Consider the following 16,383-nt stretch of genomic DNA (forward strand, 5'->3'; position numbering starts at 1 on the left):
TCTGGTCTAACTTTAGTTTGCAATTCCACAGTTCTAATGCAATTGTGTAATAGTTTCTCTGTTGGTTCTCCAAACAGGAACTGCGCAGGATTCTGCACAGTAGTGGTTCTTAATTCTAAACCAGGCGAGCTGATTAAGATGGCTTTATATTTCAGAAGCCTCAAATCAGTTAACCACTTTTCCGCTTTTTGTTGTAAGATATTTCTTACATCATGTAGACTATCAAGGGAGCTCCGAAAGTTACCCTTTTTTTTTTTTTTTTTTTTTTTTTTTTTCTTTTTCTTACTAATAAATCCACTGTCACAATTGCTTGCAAACAAGTAGGCCAACCCCAACTAACCGGGTCTAAAAATTTTGAGAGAAACCTTATGGGCTTCTTTTTTCTGCCCACTCTTGGGTCAGAACTCTTTGTGCTGCTTGTCTATTCACATCTACGAATAATTGAAATTCTTATTGGTATCCGGTAAAGTTAGTACGGGGGCAGTTATGAGTGCATCCTTTAATTTCTGAAAATTAAATTCATTTTGCTCAGTCTATTTCAACTTATCAGTGTTTAACCTTTCATACAGAAATTTTACTTTTTCACTAAATCCTTCAATTCATTGTTTGCAATATCCCAGGAGCCCCAAAAATTGTCTTATCTGTCTTTTTTGTTTTTGGGGCAGGGAGTGCAAGAATCCCTGCTACTCTCTCAGGGTCTAATTTCTTTTTCCCTTGAGATATCCAATGACCAAGGTATTTTACTTCGGGCTCTGTGAATTGCAATTTGGATTTAGATACTTTTAACCCCTTCTGTCTCAAGAAATTCAGTAAAGAAATCGTGCTTTTCTTCACCTTTTCTTCCGTCGTTCCGGCAATTAACAAGTCATCTACATATTGTAACAATTTTGTCCCCTCCTCTGGAATGAATTGGGTGAGTAGTTGTTCCAGAGCCTGTCCGAACAGATTTGGGGATTCTACAAACCCCTGTGGGAGGACCGTCCACCTCAGCTGTTGCTTTCGGTTTGTGTCCGGGTCTTCCCACTGAAAGGCGAAGAAATTTCTACTCTTTTCATCTACAGGGCAAGTTCAAAAGCATCTTTTAAATCGATTACACTATACCATATATCTTTAGGTGAGAGCTTGTTCAGTAAAGTGTAAGGACTGGCCACCACTAGGAATCTGGTTCGGGTTCTAACATTTACAGCTCTGAGGTCTTGAACCAATCATAAACTGCTATCTGTTTTTCTTACAGCCAGGATGGGGGTGTTATGCTGAGACATACAGGGTTTTAGGGTACCCCTTTAAGGAGGTCGTCAATTACTTGTTTTAATCCCCTTCTCCCTCCCATCGGGATGGGATATTGTTTGATCCTTATAGGGTCTTCAGGGTCCTCGTTTTCTATTTTAATAGGCTTGATATCTAATTTCCCTATTTCTCCTTTTGAGTGCCACACTCTAGGGTTAATTTCTTCTTCGTCTTTGGGAGTCAGTTTGAATATTTTTACTACTAATTCAGAGTTTTTAACAACGATATTAATTCTTAATGCAACAATCATGTCTCTTCTTAATAAATTATAATCTGCTTTTTCTACAAGCAATAAATTTCTTAAACAAATTTTATTTTCCGATTCTATTCTTACATCTCTATTACAGATACTTTGAAAGGATCCCCCTTGATTCTAATTACAAAAACTTTTTCCTTGCTTGTCACACACCCCTCTGGCAATTTCTGCAGAGTACCTCTCTCTGTTCCAGTGTCCACTAAAAAGCTTACTTCCTGCCATTGGGGACTCACTTTTAATTTTATCAAGGGCTCCTTGGATGTTCTTGTCCCCAAATTAAAGAGCCTCTGACAGCCCTAATCTTCTTGAAAAATCTTTTTATTTTTTTTTTTTTTTTTTTCTTTGCCTGCAATCCTGCTGAATGTGTCTTACTTTCTTACAGTAGTAACATTCGGGGAGCTCTTTCCGTGGGGTAGGGGCTGCCTTGTGAGTGCTTTTCTGTTTTCTAGGTAGTGTTTTAAACTTACTTTGTGTTTGTTCTTGCTTTTGGACTTTTTTGACTGCAGCTACTAAAACCTTAGCTTACAATCTCTGTTTTTCATCCTCCCTTCTCATATATACTTCTTGAGCTTCCCTCAGAAGCTCTTGGAGGCTTTTATCTTGTTACCTGTCAATATTTTCTAATTTCCTCTTAATGTCTTCTCAGGATTTGGCAACAAATTGTGTTTTTAGTAAGACCTCCCCCACGGGAGAGTTCGGGTCAGTTCCAGAGTAGATCTGAAAACTTCGCCGTAACCTCTCTACTCATTCCGTGGGCGATTTCTCCCTCCTTTGGCATTCCCCGAACACTTTACTAATGTTTTGACCTCGGGGAACTGCCTCTCTTATTCTCTGAACAATCATGTTTCTTAAATCCACCATGCTCTGCCTGCCCTCCTCCCTGGGCATTCCAGCTCGGGCTCACGCTAGGCCATTTCTGGTCACCTGGTGTCCCCTGTGGACTGCGTCGGTCCCAGTCTCTGATACCGGCTTGTTTAATCATTTCTCTTTCCTCTTGATTAAACAGGCGATCTCAGGATGGCCATAAGATCATCGTATGTGTAAATACTACTTCCTAAAAAGTTATCTAGCTTTTCAGCCACACCAAAGGATCGTTTAACAATCGCCCCATCTCCTTTTTAAAGGCTCGCACATCCCCGGGGTTAAGGGGAACATTCACAAATCTAATCACTCCCGGGGCTGTCGGTACTTCCCTGAGAGGGAACAACCGGTGCTCATTCTCACTATTCTCTCCCCCCTCCTTGCCCATCATTTTTGCTTTCAAACGAGTTCTACTTGCAGGAGGGGAACTGAGGTTTGTGGGGGTTTTCCCTTTTGTTGATTGTGGGAACTCCCCTGCCACCCGGTTACCGGTAGGGACCCCTTCAGTTAAGTGTGAGGGTCCCGGCTGTGGCGGCCGGACCGGCAAGGACGGATAGAGCTGTCCCCAGCCTTGTGCCGGAGAAACCTCTGAAGAGACTCCTGTGGTTACGGTGTTTGCAGGCGGGGAAAGGGGAAGGGCTGCCGGCATCGCTGCCAGCACCGAGTCTCCCGCTTGAGACACATGCATCTCAGTGGGTTGGTCTCGGGGGCCCGAAGGTGCTGAAGGTACCACTTGATCTGGGGACGACGGCCCAGCCAGTCCATGGTACGGGGGAGGTAAGTGGTCAAGGGGTTCCCAAGATTCAGTTTTTGACTCACGTTTTTCTTTTTGTTTCATTGGGAACAGCTCTACTCTGGCGTTTAACCAGAGCTTAGCATATTCCCTCTCCTCGGGGTCCGAGGGGTCCTTGTTCTCCACATAGGAGAACAACTTATTACAGGTCTATTTTTTCAGATGTGCCTAACACTGGCTAAGTAAGGTGACTTCTCAACTCCTGTCTTCCCCAAACTTCTATACAATAATGTATTAATTTTTCTTTCGATTTCCCTTTCCTCAGGGGACAATCTTCCCAGTGTTTTAACATTTACTTCAAGGGACTTTCCAGCGGGATGTCTGGTGATCTCTCCTCCGGATTGGAGGGATTTTTCCCTGTGCTCTTCCTTTGTAGCTTACTTTTTCTCTGCTCTATACTTTGCAAATATACTCGTTACACGTCCACCTTTCAAATGTGCCCACCACAGGCTAAGTGAGGTGGTTTCTCAGTTCTTGCCCTCCCCAGACCTCGGCACAATACCAGATCATTTTTGCCTTAGATTTCTTTTTTTTTCTCTCAGGGCAATTTTCCCAATATTTTAACATCCATCCCAAGGGACTTTCCGGTGGGATGTCTAGTGATCCCTTCTCTCTCTCAGAGGGACCCTTTTCATTACCCTTTTTCTGCATCTTACTTTTTCTTTGTCTCATATTGAAAAATATCTTACCTTTCTTGCGTTGTGTTCGTTCCGCCTTTACCAGATGAATCAAAGTCTTTGCTAATACTCACCTCGCAGTTAGCTGTACTGGAGTCTCTTGTATTCAGCACTTCGATTCTCTCTTGGACCTTTGCCTAGGCCCATTGACTGAAAGGGTTTACTAATTCCCGAGCTCGACAGGACGTCCTCTTCCCCTTTCAGCCTCCTGTGATCGGTCCCCCAGGACCTCCTTCGTCCCAGGTTTTTACAATCGTGTAAAGAGAGACCTTTCTCACACAGAATCGCTTCCTTCTCGGCCGGCCAATTCCCTCGCGGGAGGATGGAACCGCGACCTTGAAGTCCGCACTCGCTTCGTGATCAGATCACGTCTCACACAATCGCCCAATCACCAGCTCAACCTCACAATACTTACAGCTATTTTCCTGCGAGGGTGTCTTCGTGCACAGATGACTTTTTACGAGCTACCAAGCCGTGGCTTTCTCGAAGGCTCCTTGCCTTCCCGAGCTCTCTGGATCCTTTCTCCCTTTTTATTGTGGTTTTTCCTTAGCCTAAATTTGGTTCGGATATAGGAATGTGCTGCGGAGGTTCTCGGCTCACCAGGCCGCTAAAATCAGCGGGGGTACCCGTCCTGGGTAGCGAGATTCTCCTGCAATTTCTCCTATCCGAGTCACGGCACCAATCTGTTATAAATGCAAAGGCAATTTCGGGTTATATAAAAGAGAAAATTTATTATAATAAATTCGAACAAAGAGAAAAAACCACAATAAAATAAGCAGCGCAGCGCTGGGTGGACAGGGTCTATACGCAAGGTATAGATGCTCCCAAATCCACGCCTGAGAGTCCTTTGGCCTGGGTTTTTATAGGAAGTTTGTGTCCCGAGGCCAAATTCCAAGCAGGCACCCTTTGCTAAGAGGTTCTTGATTGTTCGAAGAATAGATTTCCTGGCACTGGAGAATAGAGTCAATAGACGTTGGGCAGAGGCTCCTCATATGTAAAGAGGTCCAGGATGTCTTTTTGATATCATTTTGGTCCGGGCCATTAGGGTGGAGTGGTGGCACCCATCCTGGAGCCGATGGCTATCTCGGCTGGCTCCTCTTCCTTTGTCTAGTTTCTCCATTTCTCCAGCACAGGTGGGCAGGGCGGAGATGCTCGGGCTCGGCGATATCTCGTCCGGGCCCGTTCTTTTGTTCGTTTGATGGCCCGTGTCCTGCCCATTCTTTCGGGGCTGATGTGCCTGCTTGCGATTGTTATCTGGGTGCTTGGCTGCAATCTGTTGCTTTGGAAGAGAAATCCTGCCTCGACTTGGAGGAGGATTTCTCATTCCATATTTTCATCATTTACAATCACATATACTTTATTTAAACCTTTTCTTTCGAATTTTTATTCATCTAATTCTTTATTACATCCTAGACTGAAAACTATCTGCAGTGACTCCAACTGTATTTTATTAAATTGTTCCCAAGTTCACTTTCTCATATTTCCTAAATTTAAGAGAATCGGTAAAATATCAGATGGGACTATTTCAAAAGCTTGACCTAAATCATGGCACATTTCAGCTGCCCAAGAGAGAACCTGAGCTGAACATTATTCTGGTTAGGGCAATTTATTTTTGACAAATTCTTCTTCTTTTCTTATTCCTATGTTCTCCTCTGGCTTTGTATCAACTATTTGTTTAACAATTTGTTCTGGGACTTTTCCAAGATTCAGAGTTAGGCTTCTGGTGTATAAATCCTGCTTTTTAAAGGGAAATATTGTGCCTGCTGGTTTCTGCTTCAGAGGGTATTTCCTAGCCCAGGGTGTCTGGGAAGAACATCCCAACTCCTTCCTCTGCCCACCTCCCACGGGATCGTTCTCTGCTTGTGCTGACTCCATCTCCTCTGTCCCACCTAAATCATCTCTGGATGGTTTCTTTCTGCTCTACCCCTTAGTTTGATTAACTGGTAATTGCAGCTGACACAAGGAACCTTTTGAGAACACAGGACTGGTCTTTCTCAAGTCATCCCTTGGTTCCTCTCCTTCCTCTTTCTTCTCCTGATGTGTTTACAGATCCTCCTGTTGGCTTCCCACCCTTGCTCCCTGAAACTCATTCAGGCCTTCCTGTGTGGTTTCACAGTGGGGCAGCTTTTGATGTAAATACATAACGAGCTCCCACAGCTCCCACCTCCCCCTGCCCTGGGTGTGCAGCAGGGCCACTGCTGCTGGGCTCAGTGTTTATGTTTTCTGCCTTCCTCCTGGCAGGATAAACCACCCAGTGTCTTTAGGGCTTTTCCCTGCTGTGCTGGCTTTCCTTCTCCCTCGGAGGTATCCACAGCTTCCCCATGTGTGCCAAAATCACCTGCTTTGGGTCCAGCATTCCTCTGCCCCTGCTCTTGCATCTCCCTGTTTGTACTTAGTGATGCCTGCTCCCAGAATTACTGCCCCTTCAGTTCCCAGCTGGCTCCTCATGGTCAGAGCCTGATGAACGAACTGTTTGTCCATCTGAGCTGAAACGTTGTCCCCAGCATCCTAGGGATTCACTGGACTGGGGTTCTGTCTCATTTCCAGTCGTGGGTAATTGAAATAATGTCCCTTGCTCTCACTGCTGTTGATAACTGGAAAAACCTCTCCCAACTCCTCCTCCTCAGCTCTGCCACATCCCAGGCCCTGCTGCATGCCCTTCTGGGACTGCCTTCCTTTCCTCTGCTCTTCCCAGATTTTCTCCATAAGGACAGAAAGAGGTTTCTGTGCTGTGCATTCTCTGTGCATTATGTCATCGTTATGACTGTGTCTTAAGCATTCACGGTGTATTTATTTATCTCCTAGACTCCTGGGGGAGATGGATAATCACTGCATTGCCCTTTTTCCCTTGTTGAGTCACCAGCACTGTAATTTCTCTAAGAAATCTGGGTCCTTCCCCATCTCCTGTAATTATAGTTCTCTGCCCAGGGTGGGGGGTTCTCAGCTGGGAAAATTCAGCTGCCAAAATCTTCATTTCCAGAGAGAATTGGCTGCCTTTTCTCTCGTTGCTCATCCTAGTGACCACACAGGTTGAAGAATCAGGTGTTTGGGGATAAGGATTATGCACCTCCCAGCTCTGCTGCCCCACAGGCATCCAAGCCTAAGCACTGAACCCTCTTCTTTTCCACTTCCACCCAGGAAACCCCAAGCCCCTCCAAACCCTGCAGGCACCAGGGGCTGGGGCTCACTGGTCTCCACCCAAACCAGCAGGTTAAGCCAACCTGCATCACAAACAGGAGACCCAGAATGTAGTAGAGGGGTATTTAAAAAGAAAATTGGATTCTGAGATTTGCCTCAGACTGATCAGGGAAGTATTATAATTAACTGTGACATGTCTGTGCAAATGTTGCTGGCTGGAGCAAGAGACTCGAGCATCCTTTCTCTGGTCTTATTCTGCAATGCAAGAGTTTATTTACTGTACATTTCAAAATAGAGCCCTTCCCCCTCCCCATTTTGTGTGGAACAAACAATGCTATGTCTCTCCTGCCACTGCAGTATTAGAAAAAAACTGGGTCATGCATATAATTCTGCAGAGGGAAACAAAAGGCCATTCTGCCCCTCTTGGATCTCGTATTTATGGATGCTGTGGCACATTATGGTAATTCTCGCTTGAATCCAGCATATAATTAATAGCTAATAATTAGGCTGTGGCATTTTTACATGCAGATACAGGCAGAGATTCATGACACAGTGGACAAGACAGTAAAATATGACTGACACATAAAACTGCTCGCACACTTTCCAAGGCACCAGATTCCCATCTCCGCTTTGCCTTCTGGCTTTTCACACACTCGTGTGTGAAAAAACACTCTCATTTTTCGTTGTTGATAACAAATTCTTTCCTCTCTTTGTATGCTGTCCAATTTAAACAACAAAAAAAATTACACCCTGTCTGCATGCAAGGCTGACAGTTGGTGGATTTATTACAAGTATGAAGTCAACATCTGTTCTGGACTCACAGAGGGGTAATTCCAGGAAAGCAGTAAAAATCGTGGGGACACAAGAATATGCTCACATACACTTGCTTGTAGGCAGTACACATTGATTTTACAAATGCTCAGGTACAAAAACAAGCTTTGGCTTGATGAACAGCTTGAAATCACCAGAAGTGAAATCTAGTGCAAATATATCGATTTCTGGTACATTTTAGTATTTCTTTGTGCCACTCTGTGTATTTACCCAAGTACTGTCTCTTACATGTGCACCCAGTGACTCATTGTAGTAAGAGCAACCTCAGGCTGAAGAGATGAAAATAAAATAAATAAAAAAAACCCTAGAAAACTGTTTCCATGGCTGTGACTGGGAACAGAAGTGTTCCTGCTTTGCTGAGGTCAGGATGTGATATAACCACTCCCCTGCCAGCAAGGCTGAAGCAAAGAAGGTGATGAAGCAAAAATCACTCCCATTATCACTCTGGGATTATCCGACATAATCCTGCAGGGTGAGATGAGGTCTCAGGGAATAAACATTGTCCTCTAAGCGTGTCCATCTCTGCACACTGCTGCTCCTCCCTGGCAAATCTGGGGTAACATATGGTCCAGGAAATCAAAGCTACAGACCCCCCTCTAACTTCCCCAGGCACACACACAGCTCTGCATCATTACACACCACCGAAACACAAAATATCTGCTGCACCTTTTTGTTTGTGTGTTTAATTTTCAAATTGCAGCCAGCTAAGGTTGTGGGCTTGTGTGGTCGATGCTGGCTGGATGCCAGGCACTCATCAAAGCCTCTCTGTCTCACCCCTCTGCAGCTGGACAGGGGAGAGAAAATGTAACAAAGGGTTCATGGGTGGAGATAAGGACAGAGAGAGATCGCTCACCACATACCATTGCAGGCAAAACAGACTTGAATTAGAGATAGTAATTGAATTTATTAATAACAAAACCAGAGCAGGGTAATGGGAAGTAAAATCAGACCTTAAAAATATCTTCCCCCCACCTCTCCCTCTTTCCCAGCATCTCAGGCAGATGGGGAGTGGAGATTATGGTCAGTTCATCACTTGTGGCTTCTCCCACTGCTCAGGGACAGGAGTCTCTCTCCTGCTGCACCCTGGGGTCCTCCCCTCCCATGGGAGACAGGTCTCCAGAAACTTCTCCAGCATGAGTCACTCCTGTGGACAAGATGGACAAGAGCTCTCCACAAACTGCTGCACTGTGGTCACTCTTCCACAGGGTACAGTCCTTCAGGAACAGGCTGCTCAGGGTAGGACCCCACAGGGTCACAAGTCCTGTGATGAAACCAGCTCCAGCATGGTCTTCTCTCTCCACAGATCCCTGCCAGGACCCTGCTCCAGCACAGGCTCCCCATGGGGTCACAGTCTCCTCCCAGGCATCCACCTGCTTCAGTGGGGGCTCCTCCATGGCTGCAGGTGGATCTCTGCCCCCATGGACCCCATGGGCTGCAGGTGGATGGATCTCTGCCCCCCATGGACCCCCATGGCTGCAGGTAGATGGATCTCTGCCCCCCATGGGCCCCATGGCTGCAGGTAGATGGATCTCTGCCCCCCATGGACCCCCATGGCTGCAGGTGGATGGATCTCTGCCCCCCATGGACCCCATGGCTGCAGGTGGATGGATCTCTGCCCCCCATGGACCCCCATGGCTGCAGGTGGATCTCTGCCCCCCATGGACCCCCATGGCTGCAGGTGGATCTCTGCCCCCCATGGACCCCATGGCTGCAGGTGGATCTCTGCTCCCCATGGACCCCATGGCTGCAGGTGGATCTCTGCCCCCCATGGACCCCATGGCTGCAGGTGGATGGATCTCTGCCCCCCATGGACCCCCATGGCTGCAGGTGGATCTCTGCTCCCCATGGAGCCCATGGCTGCAGGTGGATCTCTGCTCCCCATGGACCCCATGGCTGCAGGTGGATCTCTGCCCCCATGGACCCCATGGCTGCAGGGCACAGCTGCCTCTCCATGATCCTCTCCAGGGGCTGCAGAGGAATCTCAGCTCCAGTGCCTGGAGCAGCTCCTGCCTCTCCTTCTGAACTGACCTTGGTGTCTGCAGGGCTGTTCCTCTCACACATTCTCACTCTGCTCTTCTCTGGCTGCAATTACAGTAACTTTTTTTTTCTTCTTAAATGTGTTATTACAGAGGCATTTCCACTATTTCTAATTGGCCTGGCCTTGGCCAGCAGCAGGTTGGTCCTGGAGCTGCCAGGATTGGCTCTGCTGGACATGGGGGAAACTTCTGGCAGCCTCCTGTAGCTCTGCCATGACCAAAACCTGGCCATGCCAACCCAATACATGGGTTTGCCCCACCCCATACAGCACCTCCTGGTACTGCAGTGCCTGTATGGGCCTCACCCAGGAAAGCCCAATGTGTGTTATTTATATAATCACAGAATGGTTCAGGTTGGAATGAACCTTAAAAAACATCCAGTTCCAGACCCCTGCCATGGGCAGGGACACCTCCCACTAGCCCAGGTTGCTCCAAGCCCTATCCAGCCTGGCCTTGGACATTTCCAGGGGTGGGGTATCCACAGCTTCTCTGGGCACCCTGTGCCATTGTGCATTTCCCCTCACTGACACTCCAAATAAATGGTGTGACTCAAGGCACTGGAAGGACTTGAGGGATAATTAAAAGCACCACTATTATAGTTAATGTCGCTCTACAGCATCCCATTCAGAAGGATTTTAAGCAGCCCAAGCCCTGGCACACAATCCTTTGTGGGTTTGCTCCTGCTGACCTGAAAAGCAGTGGGACAGCACTGGGGGTGATGTCTACAGCATTCCTGCTCCTGGATAACCATGACAAACACATCCAGCATCCCTGCTACCCCTTGTTACACATGGAGCTGGGGGATGCAGTCCCTTGGGACCACTGGGGAGAGCAGGAGGTGTGTGGGGCTGTGGTGAGGAGCTGCAGGAATGGCCAGCCCCTGCACACCCTGCCCTGGAGGGGAGAGGACAGCTTGAGTCTGCTGCTCTGATTAAACACACTTTATACCAGGGTCATGCTGGCACTGACACATTTTACCACTTTAACCCATGGACTTTCTGGGCTTAGGGAAATTACTTGACATGCCCTGCTCCTTACCTGCTGTCTGCCCAGTTCCTTCCTGCTGGTTTTGCTCCTACTGTAGCTGCTCCATTTTAGATGAAAAGAAAGAAAAATGTGAGTGGAAAAGAGGGAGGCTTAGACATACACACATTTCATTTTTATGGAGCTTTCACTGTATTTCATCTATCTTTCATTTAACACACCAGTGACATTTATGCATTTCCCAAAATGCCACCTAGGAAAGAAAACACATTGAGCACAATTTGACATAAAGAGTGAGGTATCCTTCGATGGGCTTGGCTGGAAATGTGCAGAGCAGCCTGAAGGCACAGGCATCCCTCTGTGCTGAGCCATCCTTGGAACCTCTGGGTTGCAGTGGAGAGATGCTCCAGCTCCATGCAGCAGATCAGAGCAGCTCCTGCTCCTTGTTTTGCCTTATGTGATCCAGCTGCCACTTGGAAGCAAAGTAGCTGTCTGGAAAATAGGAATCATTTTTGCACAGAAGGGCTCTTCCACCTCCTCCAGCTGTGCTTGCACTCTCTGCAGTTCCTCCAATGCTTTAGTGACCTGCCCTTTCTAGGAAACTGCAGGCAGGCACAGAGGAGACTGCCACAATAATAAAAATATTAGTAATAATAATAATAATGATGATAATGATTAAGGCAAACAGCTCCTGGTTCTGGGACACCCCCTGGGTCAGGCACACCAAATCAACAGGAACAGGCTGGTGAACTATTTTGCCTTTCAGACACAGGGGCTTTGGAGCTAATAACACCCATCCTTTACCAGGGAACTGCTACTCAGAGCCTTAATTTGTGTGATGAATGGTCTCTGCTGGGAACAAAACACCGCTGCAGTTGTAGCTGACAAGTTTGGTACAGACAGGCAGGACCACACTTCTTATCCTCTATATTTTATCTCACAAAATCACAGAGTGTTTTGGGTTGGAAAGGACCTCAGAGACCATCTAAGTCCAAACCCCTGCCATGGGCAGGGAGACCTCCCACTAGACCAGGTTGCTCCAAGTCCCATCCAACCTCATCTCGACCACTTCCAGGGCTGGGGCATCTGCAGCCCCCCTGGGGAATTTGTTCCAGTGTCACACCACCCTCACAGCAAAAAATTTATTTCTTATATCTAACCTAAGTTTCCCCTCTTTCAGTTTGTAACCCAATATAGTTTTACATTTGCTGTGGCAGTTTGGGTGTGCAGCTCAGCCCTTACAGACCATCAGTCCTCTGTCCCCTAACCTGGGGTGAAAATCTTACCCACCATCTGTATGTGTCCTTCCCAGGGGAAGGGGTGAGATGCTCCACATGTACCTGTCTGGCCTGAGCACAGCCCTGGGGGTCTCCAGCTCCAGGCTCAAGACCAGCTCTGGAGCTGGTCTGTGTCATGCTCTTGGGCAAACCCCTGCTACAGGGATCATCATGCCCAATGCCAGTCCCCGAGGGGAGCACAGAGGCTTCATTAGCTGACATTTATGAAAGGCTTTGGGCAGGAAAAGTGTATTCACTGTTAAAAATGAATGAGCATCAGTAATGCCAAAAATGTGTGTGATAGAGGGAGAGAAAGACAATATTGGAGGACAGAATGCTCAGGGAGCTGGGAGCTGGCCCAGAGAGAGCCACAGAATTCCTAGTGCCCAGGCAGAGGGCATGGCTGCAGCCCTGGCTGTGGCACAGTGTCCTTCAGGGACCAGTGGCCCAACTGGCTTATCCCACCTTGTCCTGGCACATGGAGCAATGGAATACTCAGCACTCCCCTGGGGAGTAGCAAGCAGGAGATTTTCCTTCCATCATCCCTTCATCCCAGTCCTCAGACTTGCTGGGCTGAGGACACCTCCCTTTCCCTGAGAAATGGGTGGTCCAACAAGCTTCTCATGCTTCCCTCCCCACCACTGCCCAGTTTTACATCTCCAAGGCCACACTGAGGAATGACAGTCACACAACAGCAATGGGTACCTTGAAATGGGAATACAGCCCTCTGTCTATCCTCTTCATTGAGCAGATCTGCTTATACAGGCTCTGTAACAAAACTGCTGAGGATGCAGCAGGTCTCTTACAGGGAGCAGCCCTGGGAAACCAGGCTCACTCCTTCTCCCTCTTCTCCTAGGAATAAATGCCATCCTTGGTCCAAATGAGGAGGCTGCAATTTCCTTGATTACAGGAGCAGGTCAGCATGGAGACCTCACCAAAGGGAGATGAGCCACACGTCTCTGGGCTTTCCCTGCTTTTGTGGTGACGTTGGCTCAGGCTTTGTGCTGAAGAGCTGGGGGTGAGAAGGCATGTGAAAGAGGAGCTGAGAGCATGAACGCAGCAATGACTGAGAAGGTGAATTTGCTGACTCACATGGTTTCCCTGCTGCTCTCCAGGGTCCATCTCACACTGCAAGGAACCTGCTAGCATCCCTGTCCATGGCTTTGCTCCCTGGAGCAGCTCCTGTCCCTCCCAGGCAGCTCAGTTCTTGGCTAGCAGGAGCACAGAGGCTCTCTGCAACTCCAGCAGAATTCCCAAAGGCTTGGATGGGAAAGGACCTTATAACCCTTCTCTTCCCCGCTCTCTAGTAGAAAAACATCTTTGATCTCTGGTGTATTGCTACGATATCTCCCTTGTGATGTGTTTCTGTAAGAGGGAAGGAAATGTCCCTTGGTCCCATCCCCAGGTGAAGGTACAGCTCTCATGCACACACGCTGGAAGTACGCTGTGCCTCGTGCTCGCGGGGAAATGAGGACACTTCCTCCTCCCTCCCTGAGGAGCACAGCTGAACTGCTTGCAGGGAAAGTGCTGCCAAGCTTCCAGATGAACCACATGTCACTTCCCACGTCCCTGGCGGAGCAGCTCTGACATTGAGTTAACGAGTGCTGCCAGCACACCAGCAGCATTCCTCCTTCTGCATGTTTTTCCAAACCAAATCCTAGCTCTGAGCCCATTTCGCTGGTGACCCACTGCTGCTGCAGGGCAGTGAGGCAGAGCAAATTATCTGAGAACCAGGACAATTATAGCAGGGACCAGGAGAGGCCTTGGAGCGAGACTGGTGTTTCACATGGCAGTGGATGCAGTGGGACCTGCAAAGGTTCGTGCTGTAGGATTCAGGCAGGATTGAGTACAAAGTGCAGCAGGACAAGGTTGTGCTGTAATCAGAATTTCTGCTCAAAAGCAGCTTTCCCAATACCAGTTCTGGGAGCAGCCTTTCACAACCACAGCTTTCCCAGCCAGCCCACTCCAATCTAAGGGAGGAAAAAAAGGAAAAGCAATGAAAACTGTTTGTTATTTCTCATTCAAGAGAGAGAAAGATTCAGAAGATGGATGTTGGCCACAGGGCTTCACAGACGTCTTCAAATTTCTTTTTTATGATAAATATCACGTGTGACCCTTGGCAAATCAAAAATTTACACTCCATAGGAACATCTCATTTGCTTTCTTGTTTGACACAGAATTATAAGATGTAACCAGCTCCTCCTGTTGAGTCCAACAGCTTGTGTTTGACTAAGGCACAGATTTCCCATCTGTTCTTCAGTCTCAGTCCTTTTTGCTGCAACATCACACTGAGAGCTGGTACAGATGATCCCCCTAAATCCCTCAAATCCTCTTCTAGACACAGTGAGTCCCCATTCTATAGGCACTGCCTGTGTTTCTTGTTCTCCTGTACATCCCACTGCATGGAGCAATATTCATCCTACGTTGTTGGAAGAGAGACAGGCCATGGTACAACTGCTCTGTCACTGATTACTGATTATCCCACCAGTCTTTCTGCAATCCCCAGCTCTTAAAAGCAATTATATTAATTTTTTTCCCTCAGACTAATGGCAGAGTTGATCAGTACTGGAATTAGCAGCTCTATCTCCAGTTTCCAGTTAAGGAAACAGAGAATTTTATTTTGCCTGGAGCTATGTGCACCATTTCAGGCTGACTGGGTGTTGCAGTGGTTATTGCTTTCAGTAGGTCTGGATCATCCTACACCCTGTAAGGCTCTGACATGTGGCTACAGCCCTGCAGCAGCCCCTCCAGGGGAAGGCCTCAAAAAGAGCCCATCTTTAACAGGGAAAAGGGAGGAAGCTTCTGGAAGCAATGACATAGAATCGTATGGAAAGTCCTGGACTTTGGCTTAGTTTAAGACCTTGTTTCTTGCTCTTCTGGAAAACTGGTAGAGTGTTCCCTAAAACCAGCACAGTGGTGCCTCCAAGTCTCAGCAGCTGGAGGCACAACAGAGAGGAGGTAAGAGAGGGCTGACAGTGCCAGAGCTGACTGGTAAGCCCCATTTCCTTGAAATTATACTGGGATTTACAGAATTATTTTCATGTGGGATTAGAAGGGAACCTCAAACAACATTAAAGAAACCAAAATCCTGCAGTTTTGTTTTGAAAACACTGGATTTTTTTGAAAGCAAATCTGGATTCCAAGATACCTGGCAGCTTTTGGATTAAAATAACATAATTCCCAGGGGTCTCAGGGCTGCTCAGGGGATGGGCAGCTGCCAGAAGAGACCATGACAGATGTCTCTGTTCAGTACTACAAGTACATAGACACTTTTTATTGGTTGCTGGGTTTGTTATTTTATTGTAGAGATCCTCAGAATCTGACATGGGATTTGAAGAAGGCCAGTGATGGAGGTTTTGGGAGGGAAGGTGGACTGGTAGGAAAGGGAATAACCAATTTCATACCCTTCAGTGTATTTAGCCAGGCAGACCTGGAGTCATCATGATGCTTGCAGAGCACATAGGTGCAGACAAGGCTGGGAATGAAACTGGTATGGATGAACAAACATTTCATCCCAGTGTGTTTTTATCCCTTTCATTTCTGCACTCATGGGCAGCCAGCCTGCACCACAGAAATACTCCCACTTCTTTCTTCTTGCTGCTGAGAGTCTCTGACACATGTCAGGTTCCAACCATCCAACACAACAGGATCTGCTGTGAGCACAAACCCAAAACCTGCTACCCCTCCCCCTGCTCCTCCACCCTCGTTGTGCACAAGCCCAGGGTATCCATCCCAATGGTAATTTGAGACTGGGGGCTCCTGCCAGGAGTAAATGTGGCTGGTTAAGCAGAGACAAGGGTTCTACTGCTGAGAAAGCAGCTCCTTATCAGAACTTAAAATCACAGCCATGCACAGCTGTGCTGGTGCTGCTCAGCAATGAAGGAGATGATGCATTCCCCACTGCTGATGTGAAGATTATGCTCAAGGAGGGAAATGTTTTAAGGAAAGTGGAGGCTCAGCAGAGCTTTTGATTACAGATTTCAGTCCTTGATTTATAACACAGTGAGGGTCCTGAAACAAATTGACACATGAAGGTTTTTTAGACACAGGCTATTATCCTTCAGGGCTGATTTGAAACAAATCTTGGGGGCTAATTCTAAAATAGTGAACACATTGCACATCAGGGCACAGCAGGCATTAACACGTTAAAGCCTAGTCATCAAACACACCTTTCACTCAGAAATACCTGAGAACTTTGCCATTTACCAGTCAGCCCAACCCAGGATGGATTTGAGATGCCTTT

At 47.3% G+C, this 16,383-nt stretch overlaps 1 long non-coding RNA gene across 1 annotated transcript; it reads right to left on the reverse strand.

Moving 5' to 3' along the window:
• Positions 1-8,782: 8,782 nt before the first annotated feature.
• On the reverse strand, positions 8,783-13,157 carry LOC147654578 (uncharacterized). The gene is made up of 3 exons (XR_015282493.1): positions 12,846-13,157; positions 10,918-10,963; positions 8,783-8,987 (listed from the first exon to the last, which is right to left on the reverse strand). It is a non-coding gene; the product is annotated as an uncharacterized LOC147654578 (long non-coding RNA).
• Positions 13,158-16,383: the final 3,226 nt, after the last annotated feature.

This window comes from Cyanistes caeruleus, chromosome 2, assembly GCF_971803275.1.
Source record: "Cyanistes caeruleus chromosome 2, bCyaCae1.hap1.1, whole genome shotgun sequence".
NCBI classification, from domain to species: Eukaryota; Metazoa; Chordata; class Aves; order Passeriformes; family Paridae; genus Cyanistes; species Cyanistes caeruleus.